The sequence below is a fragment of the Cetorhinus maximus genome, chromosome 11, assembly GCF_964194155.1.
Source record: "Cetorhinus maximus chromosome 11, sCetMax3.hap1.1, whole genome shotgun sequence".
Taxonomy (NCBI): Eukaryota; Metazoa; Chordata; class Chondrichthyes; order Lamniformes; family Cetorhinidae; genus Cetorhinus; species Cetorhinus maximus.
The window spans coordinates 126911219-126938992 of NC_135889.1; the positions used below are offsets into that span (position 1 = coordinate 126911219).

The following is a 27774-nucleotide window of genomic DNA, read 5'->3' on the forward strand; positions in this document are numbered from 1 at the left end:
AGAATTATGGAGAGTGACAGGAGAATGGAGTGTGACAGGAGAATGGAGAGTGACAGAGGGATGGAGAGTGACAGAGATATGGAGAGTGACAGGGGTATGGAGTGTGACAGGAGAATGGAGAGTGACAGAGGTATGGATAATGACAAGCGAATGGAGAGTGACAGAGATATGGAGAGTGACAGGAGAATGGAGAGTGAAAGGAGAATGGAGAGTGACAGGAGATGGAGTGTGACAGGAGAATGGAGAGTGACAGGAGAATGGAGAGTGACAGAAGATTGGAGAATGAAAGGAGAATGGAGAGTTACCGGAGAATGGAGAGTGACAGCAGAGTGGAGAGTGACAGGAGAATGGTGAGTGACAGGAGAATGGAGAGTGACAGGAGAAAGGAGAGTGACAGAGGTATGGAGAGTGACAGTAGAATGGAGAGTGACAGGGGTATGGAGAGTGACAGGAGAATGGAGAGTGACAGGGGTATGGAGAGTGACAGGAGAATGGAGAGTGACAGGGGTATGGAGAGTGACATGAGAATGGAGAGTGACAGGGGTATGGAGAGTGACATGAGAATGGAGAAAGGAGAGTGACAGAGGTATGGAGAGTGACAGCAGAATGGAGATTGACAGGGGTATGGAGACTGACAGGAGAATGGAGAGTGACAGGGGTATGGAGAGTGACAGGAGAATGGAGAGCGACAGGGGTATGGAGAGTGACAGGAGAATGGAGAGTGACAGGGGTATGGAGAGTGACAGGAGAATGGAGAGTGACAGAGGTATGGAGAGTGACAGGAGAATGGAGAGTGACAGAGGTATGGAGAGTGTGAGGAGAATGGAGAGTGACAGGAGAATGGAGACTGACAAAGATATGGAGAGTGACAGGACTATGGAGAGTGACTGGAGAATGGAGAGTGACAGGAAATTGGAGAATGACAAAGATATGGAGAGTGACAGGACTATGGAGACTGACAGGAGAATGGAGAGTGACAGGAGAATGGAGATTGACAGGAGAATGGAGCATTACGGAGGTATGGAGAGTAACAGAGGTATGGAGAGTGACAGAGATATTGAGAGTGACATACCTATGTAGAGTGACAGAGGCATGGAGAATGACAGAGGAATGGGGAATGACAGAAGAATGGAGAGTGACAGGAGAATGGAGAGTGACAGGAGAATGGAGAGTGACAGGAGAATGGAGAGTGACAGAGGTATGGAGAGTGACAGGAGAATGGAGTGTGACTGGAGATTGGAGAGTGACAAAGGTATGGAGAGTGACAGAGATATGGAGAGTGACAGGAGAATGGAGAGTGACAGGAGAATGGTGTGTGACAGGAGATTGGAGAGTGATAGAGGTATGGAGAGTGACTGAGAAATGGAGACTGACAGGAGAATGGAGAGTGACAGGACAATGGAGACTGAGAGGAGAATGGAGAGTGACAGGAGAATGGAGGTTGACAGCAGAATGGAGCATGACGGAGGTATGGAGAGTGACAGAGGTATGGAGAGTGACAGAGGTATGGAGAGTGACAGACCTAAGTAGAGTGACAGAGGCATAGAGAGTGACAGAGGAATGGGGAATGACAGAAGAATGGAGAGTGACAGGAGAATGGAGAGTGACAGGAGAATGGAGAGTGACAGAGGTATGGAGAGTGACAGAGGTATGATGAGTGACAGGTGAATGGAGAGTGAGAGGAAAATGGAGAGTCACAGGGGTATGGAGAGTTACAGGACAATGGAGAGCGACAGAGGTATGGAAAGTGACAGAGGTATGGAGAGTGAAAGGAGAATGGAGAGTGAGAGGAGAATGGAGAGAAACAGAGGTATGGAGAGTGACAAAGGTATGGAGAGTGACAGGAGAATGGAGACTGACAGGAGAAGGGAGAGTGACAGGAGAATGGAGATTGACAGGAGAATGGAGAGTGACAGGAGAATGGAGAGTGAGAGGAGAATGGAGATTGACAGGAGAATGGAGCGTGACAGGAGAAGAGAGAGTGACAGAGGTATGGAGAGTGACAGAGGTATGTAGAGTGACAGAGGTATGGAGAATGACAGGAGAAGGGAGAGTGACAGAGGTATGGAGAGTGACAGAGGTATGGAGAGTGACAGAGCTATGCGGAGTGTCAGAAGTATGGAGAGTGACAGGAGAATGGAGAATAACAGAGGTATGGAGTGTGACAGAGATATAGAGAGTGACAGGAGAATCGAGATTGACAGGAGAATGGAGAGTGACAGAGTTATGGAGAGTGACAGGAGAATGTAGATTGTCAGGAGAATGGATAGTGACAGGAGAATGGAGAGTGACAGAATTATGGAGAGTGACAGTAGAATGGAGTGCGACAGGAGAATGGAGAGTGACAGGGGGATGGAGAGTTACAGAGATATGGAGAGGGACAGGGGTATGGAGTGTGACAGGAGAATGGAGAGTGACAGAGGTATGGAGAATGACAAGAGAATGGAGAGTGACAGAGATATGGAGAGTGACTGGAGAATGGAGAGTGACAGGAGAATGGAGACTGAGAGGAGAATGGAGAGTGAAAGGAGATGGAGAGTGACAGGAGAATGGAGAGTGACAGGAGAATGGAGAGTGACAGAAGAATGGAGAATGAAAGGAGAATGGAGAGTGACAGGCGAATGGAGAGTGACAAAAGAAAGGAGAGTGACAGAGGTATGGAGAGTGACAGTAGAATGGAGAGTGACAGGGGTATGGAGATTGACAGGAGAATTGAGAGTTACAGTAGAATGGAGAATGACAGGGGTATGGAGAGTGACAGGAGAATGTAGAGTGACAGGGGTATGGAGAGTGACAGGAGAATTGAGAGTTACAGTAGAATGGAGAGTGACAGGTGTATGGAGAGTGACAGGAGAATGGAGAGTGACAGAGGTATGGAGAGTGACAGGAGAATGGAGAGTGACAGGAGAATGGAGAGTGACAGGGGTATGGAGAGTGACAGGAGAATGGAGAGTGACAGGAGAATGGAGAGTGACAGGGGTATGGAGAGTGACAGGAGAATGGAGAGTGACAGGAGAATGGAGAGTGACAGGGGTATGGAGAGTGAAAGGAGAATGGAGAGTGACTACAGAATGGAGAGTGACATGAAAATGGAGTGTGACAGAGGTATGGAGAGTGACAGGAGAATGGAGAGTGACATGGGTATGGAGAGTGACATGAGAATGGAGAAAGGAGAGTGACAGAGGTATGGAGAGTGACAGGACAATGGAGAGTGACAGGGGTATGGAGACTGACAGGAGAATGGAGAGTGACAGGGGTATGGAGAGTGACAGGAGAATGGAGAGCGGCAGGGGTATGGAGAGTGACAGGAGAATGGAGAGTGACAGTGGTATGGAGATTGACAGGAGAATGGAGAGTGACAGAGGTATGGAGAGTGTGAGGAGAATGGAGAATGACAGGAGAATGGAGACTGACAAAGATATGGAGAGTGACAGGACTATGGAGAGTGACAGGCGTATGGAGAGTGACAGAGGAATGGAGAGTGACAGGGGTATGGAGAGTGACAGAGGTATGGAGAGATACAGGAGAATGGAGAGTGACAGTGGTATGGAGAGTGACAGGGGTATGGAGAGTGACAGGAGAATGGAGAAAGAAGAGTGACAGAGGTATGGTGAGTGACAGGAGATTGGAGAGTGACAGGGGAATGGAGAGTGACAGGAGAATGGAGAGTGACTGGGGTATGGAGAGTGACAGGAGAATGGAGAGTGACAGGGGAATGGAGAGTGACAGAGGTATGGAGAGTGACAGGAGAATGGAGAGTGACAGGAGAATGGAGAGTGTCAGGAGAATGGATAGTGACAGGAGAATGGAGAGTGACAGAATTATGGAAAGTGACAGGAGAATGGAGTGTGACAGGAGAATGGAGAGTGACAGAGGGATGGAGAGTGACAGAGATATGGAGAGTGACAGGGGTATGGAGTGTGACAGGAGAATGGAGAGTGACAGAGGTATGAATAATGACAAGAGAATGGAGAGTGACAGAGATATGGAGAGTGACAGGAGAATGGAGAGTGAAAGGAGAATGGAGAGTGACAGGAGAATGGAGAGTGACAGGAGAATGGAGACTGAGAGGAGAATGGAGAGAGAAAGGAGATGGAGTGTGAGAGGAGAATGGAGAGTGACAGGAGAATGGAGAGTGACAGAAGATTGGAGAATGAAAGGAGAATGGAGAGTTACAGGAGAATGGAGAGTGACAGGAGAGTGGAGAGTGACAGGAGAATGGTGAGTGACAGGAGAATGGAGAGTGACAGGAGAAAGGAGAGTGACAGAGGTATGGAGAGTGACAGTAGAATGGAGAGTGACAGGGGTATGGAGAGTGACAGGAGAATGGAGAGTGACAGGGGTATGGAGAGTGACAGGAGAATGGAGAGTGACAGGAGAATGGAGAGTGACAGAGGTATGGAGAGTGACAGGAGAATGGAGAGTGACAGGGGTATGGAGATTGACATGAGAATGGAGAGTGACAGGGGTATGGAGAGTGACATGAGAATGGAGAAAGGAGAGTGACAGAGGTATGGAGAGTGACAGCAGAATGGAGATTGACAGGGGTATGGAGACTGACAGGAGAATAGAGAGTGACAGGGGTATGGAGAGTGACAGGTGAATGGAGAGCGACAGGGGTATGGAGAGTGACAGGAGAATGGAGAGTGACAGGGGTATGGAGAGTGACAGGAGAATGGTGAGTGACAGAGGTATGGAGAGTGACAGGAGAATGGAGAGTGACAGAGGTATGGAGAGTGTGAGGAGAATGGAGAGTGACAGGAGAATGGAGACTGACAAAGATATGGAGAGTGACAGGACTATGGAGAGTGACTGGAGAATGGAGAGTGACAGGAAATTGGAGAATGACAAAGATATGGAGAGTGACAGGACTATGGAGACTGACAGGAGAATGGAGAGTGACAGGAGAATGGAGATTGACAGGAGAATGGAGCATTACGGAGGTATGGAGAGTAACAGAGGTATGGAGAGTGACAGAGATATTGAGAGTGACATACCTATGTAGAGTGACAGAGGCATGGAGAATGACAGAGGAATGGGGAATGACAGAAGAATGGAGAGTGACAGGAGAATGGAGAGTGACAGGAGAATGGAGAGTGACAGGAGAATGGAGAGTGACAGAGGTATGGAGAGTGTCAGGAGAATGGAGTGTGACTGGAGATTGGAGAGTGACAAAGGTATGGAGAGTGACAGAGATATGGAGAGTGACAGGAGAATGGAGAGTGACAGGAGAATGGTGTGTGACAGGAGATTGGAGAGTGATAGAGGTATGGAGAGTGACTGAGAAATGGAGACTGACAGGAGAATGGCGAGTGACAGGACAATGGAGACTGAGAGGAGAATGGAGAGTGACAGGAGAATGGAGGTTGACAGCAGAATGGAGCATGACGGAGGTATGGAGAGTGACAGAGGTATGGAGAGTGACAGAGGTATGGAGAGTGACAGACCTAAGTAGAGTGACAGAGGCATAGAGAGTGACAGAGGAATGGGGAATGACAGAAGAATGGAGAGTGACAGGAGAATGGAGAGTGACAGGAGAATGGAGAGTGACAGAGGTATGGAGAGTGACAGAGGTATGATGAGTGACAGGTGAATGGAGAGTGAGAGGAGAATGGAGAGTCACAGGGGTATGGAGAGTTACAGGACAATGGAGAGCGACAGAGGTATGGAAAGTGACAGAGGTATGGAGAGTGAAAGGAGAATGGAGAGTGAGAGGAGAATGGAGAGAAACAGAGGTATGGAGAGTGACAAAGGTATGGAGAGTGACAGGAGAATGGAGACTGACAGGAGAAGGGAGAGTGACAGGAGAATGGAGATTGACAGGAGAATGGAGCGTGACAGGAGAAGAGAGAGTGACAGAGGTATGGAGAGTGACAGAGTTATGGAGAGTGACAGAGCTATGCGGAGTGTCAGAAGTATGGAGAGTGACAGGAGAATGGAGAATAACAGAGGTATGGAGTGTGACAGAGATATAGAGAGTGACAGGAGAATCGAGATTGACAGGAGAATGGAGAGTGACAGAGATATGGAGAGTGACAGGAGAATGTAGAGTGTCAGGAGAATGGATAGTGACAGGAGAATGGAGAGTGACAGAATTATGGAGAGTGACAGTAGAATGGAGTGCGACAGGAGAATGGAGAGTGACAGAGGGATGGAGAGTTACAGAGATATGGAGAGGGACAGGGGTATGGAGTGTGTCAGGAGAATGGAGAGTGACAGAGGTATGGAGAATGACAAGAGAATGGAGAGTGACAGAGATATGGAGAGTGACTGGAGAATGGAGAGTGACAGGAGAATGGAGAGTGACAGGAGAATGGAGAGTGACAGGAGAATGGAGACTGAGAGGAGAATGGAGAGTGAAAGGAGATGGAGAGTGACAGGAGATGGAGAGTGACAGGAGAATGGAGACTGAGAGGAGAATGGAGAGTGAAAGGTGATGGAGAGTGACAGGAGAATGGAGAGTGACAGGGGTATGGAGAGTGACAGGAGAATGGAGATTGACAGGGGTATGGAGAGTGACAGGAGAATGGCGAGTGAGAGGAGAATGGAGAGTGACAGATGTATGGAGAGTGACAGGGGTATGGAGTGTGACAGGAGATTGGAGAGTGACAGGGGTATGGAGAGTGAAAGGAGAATGGAGAGTGACAGGGGTATTGAGAGTGACAGGGGTATGGAGATTGACAGGAGAATTGAGAGTTACAGTAGAATGGAGAATGACAGGGGTATGGAGAGTGACAGGACAATGGAGAGTGACAGGGGTATGGAGAGTGACAGGAGAATTGAGAGTTACAGTAGAATGGAGAGTGACAGGTGTATGGAGAGTGACAGGAGAATGGAGAGTGACAGAGGTATGGAGAGTGACAGGAGAATGGAGAGTGACAGGAGAATGGAGAGTGACAGGGGTATGGAGAGTGACAGGAGAATGGAGAGTTACAGGAGAATGGAGAGTGACAGGGGTATGGAGAGTGACAGGAGAATGGAGAGTAACAGGAAAATGGAGAGTGACAGGGGTATGGAGAGTGAAAGGAGAATGGAGATTGACTACAGAATGCAGAGTGACAGGAAAATGGAGAGTGACAGGGGTATGGAGAGTGATAGGAGAATGGAGAGTGACAGGGGTATGGAGAGTGACATGAGAATGGAGAAAGGAGAGTGACAGAGGTATGGAGAGTGACAGGACAATGGAGAGTGACAGGGGTATGGAGACTGACAGGAGAATGGAGAGTGACAGGGGTATGGAGAGTGACAGGAGAATGGAGAGCGACAGGGTTATGGAGAGTGACAGGAGAATGGAGATTGACAGTGGTATGGAGAGTGACAGGAGAATGGAGAGTGACAGAGGTATGGAGAGTGTGAGGAGAATGGAGAGTGACAGGAGAATGGAGACTGTCAAAGTTATGGAGAGTGACAGGACTATGGAGAGTGACAGGCGTATGGAGAGTGACAGAGGAATGGAGAGTGACAGGGGTATGGAGAGTGACAGAGGTATGGAGAGATACAGGAGAATGGAGAGTGACAGTGGTATGGAGAGTGACAGGGGTATGGAGAGTGACAGGAGAATGGAGAAAGAAGAGTGACAGAGGTATGGTGAGTGACAGGAGATTGGAGAGTGACTGGGGTATGGAGAGTGACAGGAGAATGGAGAGTGACAGGGGTATGGAAAGTGACAGGAGAATGGAGAGTGAGAGGAGAATGGAGAGAAACAGAGGTATGGAGAGTGACAAAGGTATGGAGAGAGACAGGAGAATGGAGACTGACAGGAGAAGGGAGAGTGGCAGGAGAATGGAGATTGACAGGAGAATGGAGAGTGACAGGAGAATGGAGAGTGACAGGAGAATGGAGATTGACAGGAGAATGGAGCGTGACAGGAGAAGAGAGAGTGACAGAGGTATGGAGAGTGACAGAGGTATGTAGAGTGACAGAGGTATGGAGAATGACAGGAGAAGGGAGAGTGACAGAGGTATGTAGAGTGACAGGGGTATGGAGAGTGACATAGGTATGGAGAGTGACAGAGCTATGCGGAGTGTCAGAAGTATGGAGAGTGACAGGAGAATGGAGAATAACAGAGGTATGGAGTGTGACAGAGATATAGAGAGTGACAGGAGAATGGAGATTGACAGGAGAATGGAGAGTGACAGAGATATGGAGAGTGACAGGAGAATGGAGAGTGTCAGGAGAATGGATAGTGACAGGAGAATGGAGAGTGACAGAATTATGGAGAGTGACAGTAGAATGGAGTGCTACAGGAGAATGGAGAGTGACAGAGGGATGGAGAGTGACAGAGATATGGAGAGGGACAGGGGTATGGAGTGTGACAGGAGAATGGAGAGTGACAGAGGTATGGAGAATGACAAGAGAATGGAGAGTGACAGAGATATGGACAGTGACTGGAGAATGGAGAGTGACAGGATAATGGAGAGTGACAGGAGAATGGAGAGTGACAGGAGAATGGAGACTGAGAGGAGAATGGAGAGTGAAAGGAGATGGAGAGTGACAGGAGATGGAGAGTGACAGGAGAATGGAGACTGAGAGGAGAATGGAGAGTGAAAGGAGATGGAGAGTGATAGGAGAATGTAGAGTGACAGGAGAATGGAGAGTGACAGAAGAATGGAGAGTGACAGGAGAAAGGAGAGTGACAGAGGTATGGAGAGTGACAGTAGAATGGAGAGTGACAGGGGTATGGAGAGTGACAGGAGAATGGAGATTGACAGGGGTATGGAGAGTGACAGGAGAATGGAGAGTGACAGGAGAATGGAGAGTGACAGAGGTATGGAGAGTGACAGGGGTATGGAGTGTGACAGGAGATTGGAGAGTGACAGGGGTATGGAGAGTGACAGGAGAATGGAGAGTGACAGGGGTATGGAGAGTGACAGGGGTATAGAGATTGACAGGAGAATAGAGAGTTACAGTAGAATGGAGAGTGACAGGGGTATGGAGAGTGACAGGACAATGGAGAGTGACAGGGGTATGGAGAGTGACAGGAGAATTGAGAGTTACAGTAGAATGGAGAGTGACAGGTGTATGGAGAGTGACAGGAGAATGGAGAGTGACAGAGGTATGGAGAGTGACAGGAGAATGGAGAGTGACAGGATAATGGAGAGTGATAGGGGTATGGAGAGTGACAGGAGAATGGAGAATAACAGAGGTATGGAGTGTGACAGAGATATAGAGAGTGACAGGAGAATGGAGATTGACAGGAGAATGGAGAGTGACAGAGATATGGAGAGTGACAGGAGAATGTTGAGTGTCAGGAGAATGGATAGTGACAGGAGAATGGAGAGTGACAGAATTATGGAGAGTGACAGTAGAATGGAGTGCGACAGGAGAATGGAGAGTGACAGAGGGATGGAGAGTTACAGAGATATGGAGAGGGACGGGGGTATGGAGTGTGACAGGAGAATGGAGAGTGACAGTGCTATGGAGAATGACAAGAGAATGGAGAGTGACAGAGATATGGAGAGTGACTGGAGAATGGAGAGTGACAGGAGAATGGAGAGTTACAGGAGAATGGAGAGTGACAGGAGAATGGAGACTGAGAGGAGAATGGAGAGTGAAAGGAGATGGAGAGTGACAGGAGATGGAGAGTGACAGGAGAATGGAGACTGAGAGGAGAATGGAGAGTGAAAGGAGATGGAGAGTGACAGGAGAATGGAGAGTGACAGGAGAATGGAGAGTGACAGAAGAATGGAGAATGAAAGGAGAATGGAGAGTGACAGGAGAAAGGAGAGTGACAGAGGTATGGAGAGTGACAGTAGAATGGAGAGTGACAGGGGTATGGAGAGTGACAGGAGAATGGAGATTGACAGGGGTATGGAGAGTGACAGGAGAATGGCGAGTGACAGGAGAATGGAGAGTGACAGATGTATGGAGAGTGACAGGGGTATGGAGTGTGACAGGAGATTGGAGAGTGACAGGGGTATGGAGAGTGACAGGAGAATGGAGAGTGACAGGGGTATGGAGAGTGACAGGGGTATGGAGATTGACAGGAGCATTGAGAGTTACAGTAGAATGGAGAATGACAGGGGTATGGAGAGTGACAGGACAATGGAGAGTGACAGGGGTATGGAGAGTGACAGGAGAATTGAGAGTTACAGTAGAATGGAGAGTGACAGGTGTATGGAGAGTGACAGGAGAATGGAGAGTGACAGAGGTATGGAGAGTGACAGGAGAATGGAGAGTGACAGGAGAATGGAGAGTGACAGGGGTATGGAGAGTGACAGGAGAATGGAGAGTGACAGGAGAATGGAGAGTGACAGGGGTATGGAGAGTGACAGGAGAATGGAGAGTGACAGGAGAATGGAGAGTGACAGGGGTATGGAGAGTGAAAGGAGAATGGAGAGTGACTACAGAATGGAGAGTGACAGGAAAATGGAGAGTGACAGGGGTATGGAGAGTGACAGGAGAATGGAGAGTGACAGGGGTATGGAGAGTGACATGAGAATAGATAAAGGAGAGTGACGGAGGTATGGAGAGTGACAGGAAAATGGAGAGTGACAGGGGTATGGAGACTGACAGGAGAATGGAGAGTGACAGGGGTATGGAGAGTGACAGGAGAATGGAGTGCGACAGGGGTATGGAGAGTGACAGGAGAATGGAGTGTGACAGTGGTATGGAGAGTGACAGGAGAATGGAGAGTGACAGAGGTATGGAGAGTGTGAGGAGAATGGAGAGTGACAGGAGAATGGAGACTGACAAAGATATGGAGAGTGACAGGACTATGGAGAGTGACAGGCGTATGGAGAGTGACAGAGGAATGGAGAGTGACAGGGGTATGGAGAGTGACAGAGGTATGGAGAGATACAGGAGAATGGAGAGTGACAGTGGTATGGAGAGTGACAGGGGTATGGAGAGTGACAGGAGAATGGAGAAAGAAGAGTGACAGAGGTATGGTGAGTGACAGGAGATTGGAAAGTGACAGGGGTATGGAGAGTGACAGGAGAATGGAGAGTGACAGGGGTATGGAGAGTGACAGGAGAATGGAGAGTGAGAGGAGAATGGAGAGAAACAGAGGTATGGAGAGTGACAAAGGTATGGAGAGTGACAGGAGAATGGAGACTGACAGGAGAAGGGAGAGTGACAGGAGAATGGAGATTGACAGGAGAATGGAGAGTGACAGGAGAATGGAGAGTGACAGGAGAATGGAGATTGACAGGAGAATGGAGCGTGACAGGAGAAGAGAGAGTGACAGAGGTATGGAGAGTGACTGAGGTATGTAGAGTGACAGAGGTATGGAGAATGACAGGAGAAGGGAGAGTGACAGAGGTATGTAGAGTGACAGGGGTATGTAGAGTGACATAGGTATGGATAGTGACAGAGCTATGCGGAGTGTCAGAAGTATGGAGAGTGACAGGAGAATGGAGAATAACAGAGGTATGGAGTGTGACAGAGATATAGAGAGTGACAGGAGAATGGAGATTGACAGGAGAATGGAGAGTGACAGAGATGTGGAGAGTGACAGGAGAATGTAGAGTGTCAGGAGAATGGATAGTGACAGGAGAATGGAGAGTGACAGAATTATGGAGAGTGACAGTAGAATGGAGTGCGACAGGAGAATGGAGAGTGACAGAGGGATGGAGAGTGACAGAGATATGGAGAGGGACAGGGGTGTGGAGTGTGACAGGAGAATGGAGAGTGACAGAGGTATGGAGAATGACAAGAGATTGGAGAGTGACAGAGATATGGAGAGTGACTGGAGAATGGAGAGTGACAGGAGAATGGAGAGTGACAGGAGAATGGAGAGTGACAGGAGAATGGAGACTGAGAGGAGTATGGAGAGTGAAAGGAGATGGAGAGTGACAGGAGATGGAGAGTGACAGGAGAATGGAGACTGAGAGGAGAATGGAGAGTGAAAGGAGATGGAGAGTGAAGGAGAATGGAGAGTGACAGGAGAATGGAGAGTGACAGAGGTATGGAGAATGAAAGGAGAATGGAGAGTGACAGGCGAATGGAGAGTGACAGGGGTATGGAGAGTGACAGGAGAATGGAGAGTGACAGGGGTATGGAGAGTGACAGGGGTATGGAGATTGACAGTAGAATTGAGAGTTACAGTAGAATGGAGAGTGACAGGGGTATGGAGAGTGACAGGACAATGGAGAGTGACAGGGGTATGGAGAGTGACAGGAGAATTGAGAGTTACAGTAGAATGGAGAGTGACAGGTGTGTGGAGAGTGACAGGAGAATGGAGAGTGACAGAGGTATGGAGAGTGACAGGAGAATGGAGAGTGAAAGGAGATTGGAGAGTGACAGGGGTATGGAGAGTGACAGGAGAATGGAGATTGACAGGAGAATGGAGAGTGACAGGGGTATGGAGAGTGACAGGAGAATGGAGAGTGACAGGGGTATGGAGAGTGACATGAGAATGGAGAAAGGAGAGTGACAGAGGTATGGAGAGTGACAGGACAATGGAGAGTGACAGGGGTATGGAGACTGTCAGGAGAATGGAGAGTGACAGGGGTATGGAGAGTGACAGGAGAATGGAGAGCGACAGGGGTATGGAGAGTGACAGGAGAATGGAGAGTGACAGTGGTATGGAGAGTGACAGGAGAATGGAGAGTGAAAGGAGATGGAGAGTGACAGGAGATGGAGAGTGACAGGAGAATGGAGACTGAGAGGACAATGGAGAGTGAAAGGAGATGGAGAGTGACAGGAGAATGGAGAGTGACAGGAGAATGGAGAGTGACAGAAGAATGGAGAATGAAAGGAGAATGGAGAGTGACAGGCGAATGAAGAGTGACAGGCGTATGGAGAATGACAGGAGAATGGAGAGTGACAGGGGAATGGAGAGTGACAGGGGTATGGAGATTGACAGGAGAATTGAGAGTTACAGTAGAATGGAGAGTGACAGGGGTATGGAGAGTGACAGGACAATGGAGAGTGACAGGGGTATGGAGAGTGACAGGAGAATTGAGAGTTACAGTAGAATGGAGAGTGACAGGTGTATGGAGAGCGACAGGAGAATGGAGAGTGACAGAGGTATGGAGAGTGACAGGAGAATGGAGAGTGACAGGATAATGGAGAGTGACAGGGGTATGGAGAGTGACAGAAGAATGGAGAGTGACAGGAGATTGGAGAGTGACAGGGGTATGGTGAGTGACAGGAGAATGGAGATTGACAGGAGAATGGAGAGTGACAGGGGTATGGAGAGTGACAGGAGAATGGAGAGTGACAGGGGTATGGAGAGTGACATGAGAATGGAGAAAGGAGAGTGACAGAGGTATGGAGAGTGACAGGACAATGGAGAGTGACAGGGGTATGGAGACTGTCAGGAGAATGGAGAGTGACAGGGGTATGGAGAGTGACAGGAGAATGGAGTGCGACAGGGGTATGGAGAGTGACAGGAGAATGGAGAGTGACAGTGGTATGGAGAGTGACAGGAGAATGGAGAGTGACAGAGGTATGGAGAATGTGAGGAGAATGGAGAGTGACAGGAGAATGGAGACTGACATAGATATGGAGAGTGACAGGACTTTGAAGAGTGACAGTCGTATGGAGAGTGACAGAGGAATGGAGAGCGACAGGGGTATGGAGAGTGACAGGGGTATGGAGAGATAGAGGAGAATGGAGAGTGATAGAGGTATGGAGAGTGACAGGGGTATGGAGAGTGACAGGAGATTGGAGTAAGAAGAGTGACAGAGGTATGGTGAGTGACAGGAGATTGGAGAGTGACAGGGGTATGGAGAGTGACAGGAGAATGGAGAGTGACAGGGGTATGGAGAGTGACAGGAGAATGGAGAGTGAGAGGAGAATGGAGAGAAACAGAGGTATGGAGAGTGACAAAGGTATGGAGAGTGACAGGAGAATGGAGACTGACAGGAGAAGGGAGAGTGACAGGAGAATGGAGATTGACAGGAGAATGGAGAGTGACAGGAGAATGGAGAGTGACAGGAGAATGGAGATTGACAGGAGAATGGAGCGTGACAGGGGAATAGAGAGTGACAGAGGTATGGAGAGTGACAGAGGTATGTAGAGTGACAGAGGTATGGAGAATGACAGGAGAAGGGAGAGTGACAGAGGTATGTAGAGTGACAGAGGTATGGAGAGTGACAGAGGTATGGAGTGTGACAGGGGTATGGAGAGTGACAGGAGAATGGAGAGTGACAGGGGTATGGAGAGTGACAGGAGAATGGAGAGTGACAGAGGTATGGAGAGTGACAGGAGAATGGAGAGTGACAGAGGTATGGAGAGTGACAGGAGAATGGAGAGTGACAGATGTATGGAGAGTGTGAGGAGAATGGAGAGTGACTGAAGAATGGAGACTGACAAAGATATGGAGAGTGACAGGACTATGGAGAGTGACAGGAGATTGGAGAGTGACAGGAAATTGGAGAATGACAAAGATATGGAGAGTGACAGAGGTACGGTGAGTGACAGAGATATGGAGAGTAATAGGAGAATGGAGAGTGACAGCTGTATGGAGAGTTACAGAGGTATGGGGAGTGACAGGAGAATGGAGAGCGACTCGAGAATGGAGAGTGAGAGGAGAATGGAGAGTGACAGGGGTATTGAGAGTGACAGGAGAATGGAGAGTGACACGGGTATGGAGACTGACAGGAGAATGGAGAGTGACAGGAGAATGGAGATTGACAGTAGAATGGAGCATGACAGAGATATGCAGAGTGACAGCTGAATGGAGAGTGACAAGAGAAAGGAGAGTGACAGTAGAATGGAGAGTGACAGGAGAATGGAGAGTGACAGATATATGGAGAGTGAGAGAGGTATGGAGAGTGACAGGAGAATGGAGAGTGACAGATATATGGAGAGTGACAGAGTTATGGAGAGTGAAAGAGGTATGGAGAGTGACAGAATAATGGAGAGTGACAATATATGGAGAGTGAAAGAGGTATGTAGAGTGACAGGAGGATGGAGAGTGACAGGAGAATGGAGAGTGACAGAGGTGTGGAGAGTCACAGAGGTATGTAGAGTGACAGGAGGATGGAGAGTGACAGGTGAATGGAGAGTGACTGAGGTGTGGAGAGTGACAGGAGAATGGAGAGTAACAGGACAATGGAGAGTGACAGGCGAATGGATAGTGACAGGAAAATGGAGAGCGACAGGAGAACGGAGAGTGTGAGGAGAATGGAGAGTTACAGGGGTATGGAGAGTGAAAGGAAAATGGAGAGTGACAGAGGTATGGAGAGTGATAGAGGTATGGAGAGTGACAGAGGTATGGAGAGTGAAAGGAGAATGGAGAGTGACAGGAGAATGGAGAGTGACAGAGGTATGGAGAGTGACAGAGGTATGGAGAGTGGCAGGAGAATGGAGAGTGACAGGAGAATGGGGAGTGACAGAGGTATGGAGAGTGACAGAGGTATGGAGAGTGACAGGAGAATGGAAAGTGACCGAGTTATGGAGAGTGACAGAGGTATGGAGAGTGACAGGAGAATGGAGAGTGACAGGAGAATGGAGAGTGACAGAGGTATGGAGAGTGACAGGAGAATCGAGAGTGACGGAGTTATGGAGAGTGACAGAGGTATGGAGAGTGACAGGAGAATGGAGAGTGACAGGAGAATGGACAGTTACAGGAGAATGGAGATTGAAAAGGAGAATGGTGCATGACGGAGGTATGGAGAGTGACAGAGGTATGGAGAGTGACAGGAGAATGGAGAGTGACAGGAGAATGGAGAGTGACAGTGGTATGGAGAGTGACAGGGGTATGGAGAGTGACAGGAGAATGGAGAGTGACAGGAGAATGGAGAGTGACAGAGGTATGGAGAGTGACAGGAGAATGGAGACTGAAAGGAGAATGGAGAGTGACAGAGATATGGAGAGTGACAGGAGAATGGAGAGTAACAGGTCAATGGAGAGCGACAGAGGTATGGAGAGTAGCAGAGGTATGGAGACTGACAAAGGTATGGAGAGTGACAGGAGAATCGAGATTGAAAGGAAAATGGAGAGTGACTGGAGAATGGAGATTCACAGGAGAATGGAGCGTGACAGAGGTTTGGAGGGTGACAGAGGAATGGAGAGTGATAGGAGAATGGAGAGTGACAGGACAGGGGAGAGTGACAGAGGTATGGAGAGTGACAGAGGTATGTAGAGTGTCAGAGGTATGGAGAGTGACAGGAGAAGGGAGAGTGACAGAGGTATGTAGAGTGACAGAGGTATGGAGAGTGACAGAGGTATGGAGAGTGACAGAGCTATGCGGAGTGACAGAAGTATGGAGAGTGACAGGAGAATGGAGTGTGACAGGAGAATGGAGAGTGACAGGAGAATGGAGAGTGTCAGATGAATGGATAGTGACTGGAGAATGGAGAGTAACAGAGGTATGGAGAGTGACAGGAGAATGGAGAGTGACAGGAGAATGGAGATTGACAGGAGATTGGAGAGTGACAGAGGAATGGAGAGAGACAGAGGTATGGAGAGTGAAAGGAGAATGGAGACTGACAGGAGAATGGAGAGTGACAGGAGAATGGAGATTGACAGGAGAATGGAGAGTGACAGGAGAATGGAGAGTGACAAAGGTATGGAGTGTGACAGGAGAATGGAGATTGACAGGAGAATGGAGTATGACAGGTGACAAAGGTATGGAGAGTGACAGAGATATGGAGAGTGACAGGAGCATGGAGAGTGACAGGAGAATGGTGTCTGACAGGAGATTGGAGAGTGACAGAGGTATGGAGAGTGACAGGAGAATGTAGAGTGACTGGAGAATGGAGAGTGACAGAGGTATGTAAAGTGAAAGGAGAATGAAGAGTGACAGGAGAATGGAGATTGACAGGAGAATGGAGAATGACAGGAGCATGTAGAATGTGAGGAGAATGGAGAGTGACAGGAGAATGGAGAGTTACAGAGATATGGAGATTGACAGGAGAATGGAGAGTGACAGGAGAATGGAGATTGACAGGAGAATGGAGAGTGACAGGAGCATGGAGAATGTGAGGAGAATGGAGAGTGACAGGAGAATGGAGAGTGACAGGAGAATAGAGAGTAACAGAGATATGGAGAGTGACAGGAGAATGGAGAGGTACAGGGGTATGGAGATTGATTGGAGAATGGAGAGTGACAGGGGTATGGAGAGTGACAGGAGAATGGAGAGTGTGAGGAGAATGGAGAGTGAAAGGAGAATTGAGAATGACAAAGATATGGAGAGTGACAGAGGTATGGAGAGTGATAGAAGAATGGAGAGTGACAGGAAATTGGAGAATGACAAAGATATGGAGAGTGACAGAGGAATGGAGAGTGATAGGAGAATGGAGAGTGACAGAGGTATGGAGAGTGACAGGAGAATGGAGAATGACAGGAGAATGGAGAGCGACAGGAGAATGGAGAGTGACAGGAGAATGGAGAGCGACAGGAGAATGGAGAGTGACAGAGGTATGGAGAGTGACAGAAGAATGGAGAGTGACAGGGGTATGGAGAGTGACAGGGGTATGGAGAGATACAGGAGATTGGAGAGTGACAGGGGTATGGAGAGTGACAGGGGTATGGAGAGTGACAGGAGAATGGAGAAAGGAGAGTGACAGAGGTATGGTGAGTGACAGAGGTATGGTGAGTGACAGGAGATGGGAGAGTGACAGGGGTATGGAGAGTGACAGGGGTATGGAGAGTGACAGGAGATTGGAGAGTGACAGGGGTATGGAGAGTGACAGGAGAATGGAGAGTGACAGGGGTATGGAGAGCGACAGGAGAATGGAGAGTGACAGGAAATTGGAGAATGACAAAGATATGGAGAGTGACAGAGGTACGGTGAGTGACAGAGATATGGAGAGTAATAGGAGAATGGAGAGTGACAGCTGGTATGGAGAGTTACAGAGGTATGGGGAGTGACAGGAAAATGGAGAGCGACTTGAGAATGGAGAGTGAGAGGAGAATGGAGAGTGACAGGGGTATTGAGAGTGACAGGAGAATGGAGAGTGACAGGGGTATGGAGACTGACAGGAGAATGGAGAGTGACAGGAGAATGGAGATTGACAGTAGAATGGAGCATGACAGAGATATGGAGAGTGACAGCAGAATGGAGAGTGACAAGAGAAAGGAGAGTGACAGTAGAATAGAGAGTGACAGGAGAATGGAGAGTGACAGATATATGGAGAGTGAGAGAGGTATGGAGAGTGACAGGAGAATGGAGAGTGACAGATATATGGAGAGTGACAGAGTTATGGAGAGTGAAAGAGGTATGGAGAGTGACAAAAGAATGGAGAGTGACAGATATATGTAGAGTGAAAGAGGTATGTAGAGTGACAGGTGGATGGAGAGTGACTGGAGAATGGAGAGTGACAGAGGTGTGGAGAGTCACAGAGGTATGTAGAGTGACAGGAGGATGGAGAGTGACAGGTGAATGGAGAGTGACTGAGGTTTGGAGAGTGACAGGAGAATGGAGAGTAACAGGAGAATGGAGAGTAACAGGAGAATGGATAGTGACAGGAAAATGGAGAGCGACAGGAGAACGGAGAGTGTGAGGAGAATGTAGAGTTACAGGGGTATGGAGAGTGACAGGAGAATGGAGAGTGACAGAGGTATGGAGAGTGATAGAGGTATGGAGAGTGACAGAGGTATGGAGAGTGACAGGAGAATGGAGAGTGAGAGGAGAATGGAGAGTGACAGAGGTATGGAGAATGACAGAGGTATGGAGAGTGGCAGGAGAATGGAGAGTGACAGGAGAATGGGGAGTGACAGAGGTATGGAGAGTGACAGAGGTATGGAGAGTGACAGAGGTATGGAGAGTGACAGGAGAATGGAGAGTGACAGGAGAATGGAGAGTGACAGAGGTATGGAGAGTGGCAGGAGAATGGAGTGTGACCGAGTTATGGAGAGTGACAGAGGTATGGAGAGTGATAGGAGAATGGAGAGTGACAGGAGAATGGACAGTGACAGGAGAATGGAGATTGAAAAGGAGAATGGTGCATGACGGAGGTATGGAGAGTGATAGAGGTATGGAGAGTGACAGGAGAATGGAGAGTGACAGGAGAATGGAGAGTGACAGTGGTATGGAGAGTGACAGTGGTATGGAGAGAGACAGGTGAATGGAGAGTGACAGGAGAATGGAGAGTGACAGAGGTATGGAGAGTGACAGGAGAATGGAGAGTCACAGGACAATGGAGAGCGACAAAGGTATGGAGAGTGACAGAGGTATGGAGAGTGACAGGAGAATGGAGATTGAGAGGAGAATGGAGAGTGACAGAGATATGGAGAGTGACAGGAGAATGGAGAGTAACAGGTCAATGGAGAGCGACAGAGGTATGGAGAGTAACAGAGGTATGGAGACTGACAAAGGTATGGAGAGTGACAGGATAATGGAGACTGAAAGGAAAATGGAGAGTGACAGGAGAATGGAGATTCACAGGAGAATGGAGCGTGACAGAGGTTTGGAGAGTGACAGAGGAATGGAGAGTGATAGGAGAATGGAGAGTGACAGGACAGGGGAGAGTGACAGAGGTATGGAGAGTGACAGAGGTATGTAGAGTGTCAGAGGTATGGAGAGTGACAGGAGAAGGGAGAGTGACAGAGGTATGTAGAGTGACAGAGGTATGGAGAGTGACAGAGGTATGGAGAGTGACAGAGCTATGCGGAGTGACAGAAGTATGGAGAGTGACAGGAGAATGGAGTGTGACAGGAGAATGGAGAGTGACAGAGGTATGGAGAGTGACTGAGATATGGAGTGTGACAGGAGAATGGAGAGTGACAGGAGAATGGAGAGTGTCAGGAGAATGGATAGTGACAGGAGAATGGAGAGTAACAGAGGTATGGAGAGTGACAGGAGAATGGAGAGTGACAGGAGAATGTAGAGTGACTGGAGAATGGAGAGTGACAGAGGTATGTAGAGTGAAAGGAGAATGAAGAGTGACAGGAGAATGGAGATTGACAGGAGAATGGAGAGTGACAGGAGCATGGAGAGTGACAGGAGAATGGAGAGTTACAGAGATATGGAGATTGACAGGAGAATGGAGAGTGACAGGAGAATGGAGATTGACAGGAGAATGGAGAGTGACAGGAGCATGGAGAATGTGAGGAGAATGGAGAGTGACAGGAGAATGGAGAGTGACAGGAGAATAGAGAGTCACAGAGATATGGAGAGAGACAGGAGAATGGAGAGTGACAGGGGTATGGAGAGTGACAGGAGAATGGAGAGTGTGAGGAGAATGGAGAGTGACAGGAGAATGGAGAATGACAAAGATATGGAGAGTGACAGAGGTATGGAGAGTGATAGAAGAATGGAGAGTGACAGCAAATTGGAGAATGACAAAGATATGGAGAGTGACAGAGGAATGGAGAGTGATAGGAGAATGGAGAGTGACCGAGGTATGGAGAGTCACAGGAGAATGGAGAATGACAGGAGAATGGAGAGCGACAGGAGAATGGAGAGTGACAGGAGAATGGAGAGCGACAGGAGAATGGAGAGTGACAGAGGTATGGAGAGTGACAGGAGAATGGAGAGTGACAGGAGAATGGAGAGCGATAGGAGAATGGAGAGTTACAGGAGAATGGAGAATGACAGGAGAATGGAGAGCGAATCGAGAATGGAGAGTGACAGGAGAATGGAGCATGACAGAGGTATGGAGAGTGACAGAGGAATGGAGAGTGACAGGAGAATGGAGAGTGACAGGAGAATGGAGAGCAACAGAGGAATGGAGAGAGTCAGAGGTATGGAGAGTGACAGGAGAATGGAGGCGGACAGGAGAATGGAGAGTGACAGGAGAATGGAGATTGACAGGAGAATGGAGCGTGACAGAGGTATGGAGAGTGACAGAGGAATGGAGAGTGACAGGAGAATGGAGAGTGACAGACGTATGTAGAGTGACAGAGCTATGGGGAGTGACAGAGGTATGGAGAGTGACAGGAGAATGGAGAGTGACAGACATATGTAGAGTGACAGGAGAATGGAGAGCGACAGAGGAATGGAGGGAGACAGAGTTATGGAGAGTGACAGGAGAATGGAGTGTGACAGGAGAATGGAGAGTGGCAGGAGAATGGAGAGTGACTGGAGAATGGAGATTGACAGGAGCATGGAGAGCGACAGAGGTATGGAGAGTTACAGGAGAATGGAGAGTGACAGGAGAATGGAGAGTGATAAGAAATGGAGAGCGACAGGAGAAGGGAGAGTGATAGAGGTATGGAGAGTGACAGAGGTATGGAGATTGACAGAGGTATGGAGAGTGACAGGAGAAGGGAGAGTGACAGAGGTATGGAGAGTGACAGAGGTATGGACAGTGACAGAGGTATGGAGAGTGACAGAGCTATGCGGAGTGACAGAAGTATGGAGAATGACAGGAGAATGCAGAGTGACAGGAGAATGGAGAATAACAGAGGTATGGAGTGTGATAGAGATATAGAGAATGACAGGAGATTGGAGTGTGACAGGAGAATGGAGAGTGACAGAGGTATGTAGAGTGAAAGGAGAATGAAGAGTGACAGGAGAATGCAGAGTGACAGGAGAATGGAGAATAACAGAGGTATGGAGTGTGACAGAGATATAGAGAGTGACAGGAGATTGGAGTGTGACAGGAGAATGGAGAGTGACAGAGGTATGTAGAGTGAAAGGAGAATGAAGAGTGAAAGGATAATGGAGATTGACAGGAGAATGGAGGGTGACAGGACAATGGAGACTGAAAGGAGAATGGAGAGTGATAGGAGAATGGAGAGTGACAGGAGAATGGAGAGTGACAGAGGTATGGAGAGTGACAGAGGTATGGAGAGTGACAGGATAATGGAGAGTGACAGGAGAATGGAGAGTGACCGAGTTATGGAGAGTGACAGAGGTATGGAGAGTGACAGGAGAATGGAGAGTGACAGGAGAATGGAGAGTGACAGAGGTATGGAGAGTGGCAGGAGAATGGAGAGTGACCGAGTTATGGAGAGTGACAGAGGTATGGAGAGTGACAGGAGAATGGAGAGTGACAGGAGAATGGACAGTGACAGGAGAATGGAGATTGAAAAGGAGAATGGTGCATGACGGAGGTATGGGGAGTGACAGAGGTATGGAGAGTGACAGGAGAATGGAGAGTGACAGGAGAATGGAGAGTGACAGTGGTATGGAGAGTGACAGTGGTATGGAGAGAGACAGGTGAATGGAGAGTGACAGGAGAATGGAGAGTGACAGAGGTATGGAGAGTGACAGGAGAATGGAGACTGAAAGGAGAATGGAGAGTGACAGAGATATGGAGAGTGACAGGAGAATGGAGAGTCACAGGACAATGGAGAGCGACAAAGGTATGGAGAGTGACAGAGGTATGGAGAGTGACAGGAGAATGGCGATTGAGAGGAGAATGGAGAGTGACAGAGCTATGGAGAGTGACAGGAGAATATAGAGTAACAGGTCAATGGAGAGCGACAGAGGTATGGAGAGTAACAGTGGTATGGAGACTGACAAAGGTATGGAGAGTGACAGGAGGATGGAGACTGAAAGGAAAATGGAGAGTGACAGGAGAATGGAGATTCACAGGAGAATGGAGCGTGACAGAGGTTTGGAGAGTGACAGAGGAATGGAGAGTGATAGGAGAATGGAGAGTGACAGGACAGGGGAGAGTGACAGAGGTATGGAGAGTGACAGAGGTATGTAGAGTGTCAGAGGTTTGGAGAATGACAGGAGAAGGGAGAGTGACAGAGGTATGTAGAGTGACAGAGGTATGGAGAGTGACAGAGGTATGGAGAGTGACAGAGCTATGCGGAGTGACAGAAGTATGGAGAGTGACAGGAGAATGGAGTGTGACAGGAGAATGGAGAGTGACAGGGGTATGGAGAGTGACTGAGATATGGAGTGTGACAGGAGAATGGAGAGTGACAGGAGAATGGAGAGTGTCAGGAGAATGGATAGTGACAGGAGAATGGAGAGTAACAGAGGTATGGAGAGTGACAGGAGAATGGAGAGTGACAGGAGAATGTAGAGTGACTGGAGAATGGAGAGTGAAAGAGGTATGTAGAGTGAAAGGAGAATGAAGAGTGACAGGAGAATGGAGATTGACAGGAGAATGGAGAGTGACAGGAGCATGGAGAGTGACAGGAGAATGGAGAGTTACAGAGATATGGAGATTGACAGGAGAATGGAGAGTGACAGGAGAATGGAGATTGACAGGAGAATGGAGAGTGACAGGAGCATGGAGAATGTGAGGAGAATGGAGAGTGACAGTAGAATGGAGAGTGACAGGAGAATAGAGAGTCACAGAGATATGGAGAGTGACAGGAGAATGGAGAGGGACAGGGGTATGGAGATTGACAGGAGAATGGAGAGTGACAGGGGTATGGAGAGTGACAGGAGAATGGAGAGTGTGAGGAGAATGGAGAGTGACAGGAGAATGGAGAATGACAAAGATATGGAGAGTGACAGAGGTATGGAGAGTGATAGAAGAATGGAGAGTGACAGGAAATTGGAGAATGACAAAGATATGGAGAGTGACAGAGGAATGGAGAGTGATAGGAGAATGGAGAGTGACCAAGGTATGGAGAGTGACAGGAGAATGGAGAATGACAGGAGAATGGAGAGCGACAGGAGAATGGAGAATGACAAGAGAATGGAGAGCGACAGGAGAATGGAGAGTGACAGAGGTATGGAGAGTGACAGGAGAATGGAGAGTGACAGGAGAATGGAGAGCGATAGGAGAATGGAGAGTGACAGGAGAATGGAGAATGACAGGAGAATGGAAAGCGAATCGAGAATGGAGAGTGACAGGAGAATGGAGCATGACAGAGGTATGGAGAGTGACAGAGGAATGGAGAGTGACAGGAGAATGGAGAGTGAAAGGAGAATGGAGAGCAACAGAGGAATGGAGAGAGTCAGAGGTATGGAGAGTGACAGGAGAATGGAGGCTGACAGGAGAATGGAGAGTGACAGGAGAATGGAGATTGACAGGAGAATGGAGCGTGACAGACGTATGTAGAGTGACAGAGCTATGGGGAGTGACAGAGGTATGGAGAGTGACAGAGGAATGGAGGGAAACAGAGGTATGGAGAGTGACAGGAGAATGGAGTGTGACAGGAGAATGGAGAGTGGCAGGAGAATGGAGAGTGACTGGAGAATGGAGATTGACAGGAGCATGGAGAGTGACAGAGGTATGGAGAGTTACAGGAGAATGGAGAGTGACAGGAGAATGGAGAGTGATAAGAGAATGGAGAGCGACAGGAGAAGTGAGAGTGACAGAGGTATGGAGAGTGACAGAGGTATGGAGATTGACAGAGGTATGGAGAGTGACAGGAGAAGGGAGAGTGACAGAGGTATGGAGAGTGACAGAGGTATGGAGAGTGACAGAGCTATGCGGAGTGAGAGAAGTATGGAGAGTGACAGGAGAATGCAGAGTGACAGGAGAATGGAGAATAACAGAGGTATGGAGTGTGATAGAGATATAGAGAGTGACAGGAGATTGGAGTGTGACAGGAGAATGGAGAGTGACAGAGGTATGTAGAGTGAAAGGAGAATGAAGAGTGACAGGAGAATGCAGAGTGACAGGAGAATGGAGAATAACAGAGGTATGGAGTGTGACAGAGATATAGAGAGTGACAGGAGATTGGAGTGTGACAGGAGAATGGAGAGTGACAGAGGTATGTAGAGTGAAAGGAGAATGAAGAGTGAAAGGATAATGGAGATTGACAGGAGAATGGAGGGTGACAGGACAATGGAGACTGACAGGAGAATGGAGAGTGACAGGAGAATGGAGGGTGACTGGACAATGGAGACTGACAGGAGAATGGAGAGTGACAGGAGAATGAAGAGTGACAGGAGAATGGAGAGTGTCAGGAGAATGGATAGTGACAGGAGAACGGAGAGTGACAGAGGTATGGAGAGTGACAGGAGAATGGAGTGTGACAGGAGAATGGAGATTGACAGGAGAATGGAGAGTGACAGAGGTATGGAGAGTGACAGAGGAATGGAGAGTGACAGGAGAATGGAGAGTGACAGACGTATGTAGAGTGACAGAGCTATGGGGAGTGACAGAGGTATGGAGAGTGACAGTAGAATGGAGAGTGACAGACATATGTAGAGTGACAGGAGAATGGAGAGCGACAGAGGAATGGAGGGAGACAGAGGTATGGAGAGTGACAGGAGAATGGAGTGCGACAGGAGAATGGAGAGTGGCAGGAGAATGGAGAGTGACTGGAGAATGGAGATTGACAGGAGCATGGAGAGTGACAGAGGTATGGAGAGTTACAGGAGAATGGAGAGTGACAGGAGAATGGAGAGTGATAAGAGAATGGAGAGCGACAGGAGAATGGAGAGTGATAAGAGAATGGAGAGTGACAGGAGATTGGAGTGTGACAGGAGAATGGAGAGTGACAGAGGTATGTAGAGTGAAAGGAGAATGAAGAGTGAAAGGATAACGGAGATTGACAGGAGAATGGAGGGTGACAGGACAATGGAGACTGACAGGAGAATGGAGAGTGACAGGAGAATGGAGGGTGACAGGACAATGGAGACTGACAGGAGAATGAAGAGTGACAGGAGAATGAAGAGTGACAGGAGAATGGAGAGTATCAGGAGAATGGATAGTGACAGGAGAACGGAGAGTGACAGAGGTATGGAGAGTGACAGGAGAATGGAGATTGACAGGAGAATGGAGAGTGACAGAGGTATGGAGTGTGACAGAGATATGGAGAGTGACAGGAGAATGGAGAGTGACAGAGAATGGAGAGTGACAGGAGATTGGAGAGTGACAGAGGTATGGAGAGTGACAGAGGTATGGAGAGTGACAGGAGAATGGAGATTGACAGGAGAATGGAGAGTGACAGAGGTATGGAGTGTGACAGGGGATTGGAGACTGATAGAGGTGTGGAGAGTGACAGAGATATAGAGAGTGACAGAGATACGGAGAGTCACTGGAGAATGGAGAGTGACAGGAGATTGGAGATTGACAGGAGAATGGAGAGTGACAGAGTTTTGGAGAGTGACAGAGGAATGGAGAGTGACAGAGGTATGTAGAGTGCCAGAGCTATATAGAGTGACAAGATAATGGAGAGTGACAAAGGTATGGAGAGTGACAGAGGTGTGGAGAGTGACAGGAGAATGGAGTGTGACAGAAGTATGGAGAGTGGCAGGAGAATGGAGAGTGACAGAGGTATTGAGATTGACACGAGAAATGAGAGTGACTGGAGAATGGAGAGTGACAGGAGAATGGAGAGTGACAGAGGTATGGAGAGTGACAGGAGAATGGAGAGTGACAGGAGAATGGAGAGTAATAAGAGAATGGAGAGCGATAGGAGAAGGGAGAGTGACAGAGATATGGAGAGTGACAGAGGTATGGAGAGTGAGAGATTTATGGAGAGTGACAGGAGAAGAGAGAGTGACAGAGGTATGGAGAGTGACAGAGGCATGGAGAGTGAGAGAGCTATGCGGAGTGAGAGAAGTATGGAGAGTGACAGGAGAATGCAAGTGACAGGAGAATGGAGAATTACAGAGGGATGGAGTGTGACAGAGATATAGAGAGTGACAGGAGAATGGAGTGTGACAGGAGAATGGAGAGTGACAGAGGTATGTAGAGTGAAAGGAGAATGAAGAGTGACAGGAGAATGGAGAGTGACAGGAGAATGGATAGTGACAGGAGAATGGAGTGTCACAGGAGATTGGAGAGTGACAGAGGTATGGAGAGTGAAAGGAGAATGGAGAGTGAAAGGAGAATGGAGGGTGACAGGCCAATGGAGACAGAGAGGAGAATGGAGAGTGACAGGAGAATGGAGAATGACAGGAGAATGGAGAGTGTCAGGAGAATGGATAGTGACAGGAGAACGGAGAGTGACAGAGGTATGGAGAGTGACAGGAGAATGGAGTGTGACAGGAGAATGGAGAGTGACAGAGGTATGGAGAGTGACAGAGATATGGAGAGTGACAGGAGAATGGAGATTGACAGGAGAATGGTGAGTGACAGAGGTATGGAGTGTGACAGGAGATTGGAGAGTGATAGAGGTATGGAGAGTGACAGAGATATGGAGAGTGACAGAGATATGGAGAGTGACAGGAGAATGGAGAGTGACAGGAGAATGGATGGTGACAGGAGAATGGAGTGTGACAGGAAAATGGAGAGTGACAGGAGATTGAAGAGTGACAGGAAAAAGGCGAGTGACAGGAGATTGGAGAGTGACAGAGGTATGTATAGTGATAAGAGAATGAAGAGTGACAGGAGAATGGAGATTGACAGGAGAATGGAGAGTGACAGGAGAATGGATAGTGACAGGAGAATGGAGTGTGACAGGAGATTGAAGAGTGACAGAGGTATGGAGAGTGACTGAGATATGGAGGGTGACAGGACAATGGAGACTGACAGGAGAATGGAGCATGACGGTAGTATGAAGAGTGACAGAGGTATGGAGAGTGACAGGAGAATGGAGAGTGACAGGAGAATGGAGAGTGACAGGAGAATGGAGAGTGACAGAGGTATGGAGAGTGACAGAGGTATGGAGAGTGACAGACCTATGTAGAGTGACAGAGGCATGGAGAGTGACAGAGGAATGGGGAATGAAAGAAGAATGAAGAGTGACAGGAGAATGGAGAGTGACAGGAGAATGGAGAGTGACTGGAGAATGGAGAGTGACAGGAGAATGGTGACTGACAGAGGTATGGAGAGTAACAGGAGAATGGAGATTGACAGGAGAATGGAGAGTGACAGTAGAATGGAGTGTGAAAGGAGAATGGAGAGTGACAAAGGTATGGAGAGTGACAGAGATATGGAGAGTGACAGGAGAGTGGAGAGTGACAGGAGAATGGTGTGTGACAGGAGAATGGAGAGTGACTGAGATATGGAGACTGACAGGGGAATGGAGAGTGACAGGACAATGGAGACTGACAGGAGAATGGAGAGTGACAGGAGAATGGAGGTTGACAGGAGAATGGAGCATGATGGAGGTATGGAGAGTGAC

The 27774-nt window shown here is 48.5% G+C and overlaps 1 protein-coding gene across 1 annotated transcript in view; it reads right to left on the reverse strand.

Moving 5' to 3' along the window:
* Positions 1-27774, reverse strand: part of LOC144686231 (SPRY domain-containing protein 3-like) — a 1189784-nt gene that overhangs the window by 670004 nt on the left and 492006 nt on the right. The gene's annotated exons all lie outside the window — the stretch shown is intronic.